We start from the raw sequence: 723 nt of genomic DNA, 5'->3' as shown, positions 1-723 counted from the left end.
TATCATGGGGTGTACGCCAACATCTGAACGGGGCCACTCTAGTCCTGTCCTTCCCTCCTCCCCTACCTCTCCCTGGACCAGACCTCAGTTTTCGCCATGGCTTCTACCCCTTTTCTGCCTCCTCTCCCATCCCCCATTTCCCCTCGTACCGGCGGCCACGGCACCAGTGGGTCCAGAGCCCCTCGCATTTACTGAGCACCCAGTGAGTCGCAGGCGCTGCCCTCCCGCAGGCACCATCCGTCTACCTCTTCACCGTAAGCAGACGCCCCCAGGCCGACCTACACCTCTTCCTCCCAACGCACCCCGGCTGTTCCCCCACCGGCCTCGCTCCTCTCAACCCCCAGCCTGGGCCTCTCAACCCCGCCTCCTTGCCGTTCTCTCTCCCAGCCCCGTTTCCTGCGACCCCCCAACTACCACTTAAGCCACGTCCTCTTCAGAGAAGCTGCTCAAAGCCACAAGATCTGCCCTCACACCCGCCCAAAAACTCCCTCACAGCCCGTCACATCAACTTTCTCTTTTATCGTCCGGTTCCCACTCCGTCTCCTGCAAACTCTCCAAGACCCTCACGCTCATTCCCGCCCCCTCGACCCCTGCCTTCGCGAGACCCCTCCCCACTAACCCTTAGTCCCATCTTTCTCTGCAAGGCAGCCCGCCGGTGCGAGCTTCGAGATAGAACATTCAACCCGCGGCCGCCAGGCACTCACCTGGGCCTCGGCCGCCGCG

The 723-nt window shown here is 62.7% G+C and overlaps 2 protein-coding genes across 2 annotated transcripts in view; one reads left to right on the top strand and one right to left on the bottom strand.

Moving 5' to 3' along the window:
• The window catches only part of HAUS8 (HAUS augmin-like complex, subunit 8), a 25,968-nt gene that overhangs the window by 4,353 nt on the left and 20,892 nt on the right, over nt 1-723 (top strand). The gene's annotated exons all lie outside the window — the stretch shown is intronic.
• Nucleotides 1-723, bottom strand: part of MYO9B (myosin IXB) — a 113,869-nt gene extending 113,146 nt beyond the window's left edge. Inside the window, exon 1 of the mRNA XM_010845675.1 lies at nt 705-723. The gene's annotated coding sequence lies outside the window, so the exon portion shown is untranslated. The remainder of the gene's footprint in view (nt 1-704) is intronic.

Source organism: Bison bison, unplaced genomic scaffold (genome assembly GCF_000754665.1).
Source record: "Bison bison bison isolate TAMUID 2011002044 unplaced genomic scaffold, Bison_UMD1.0 scf7180017864221, whole genome shotgun sequence".
NCBI classification, from domain to species: Eukaryota; Metazoa; Chordata; class Mammalia; order Artiodactyla; family Bovidae; genus Bison; species Bison bison.
This window is presented reverse-complemented; position numbering and strand designations above follow the sequence as displayed.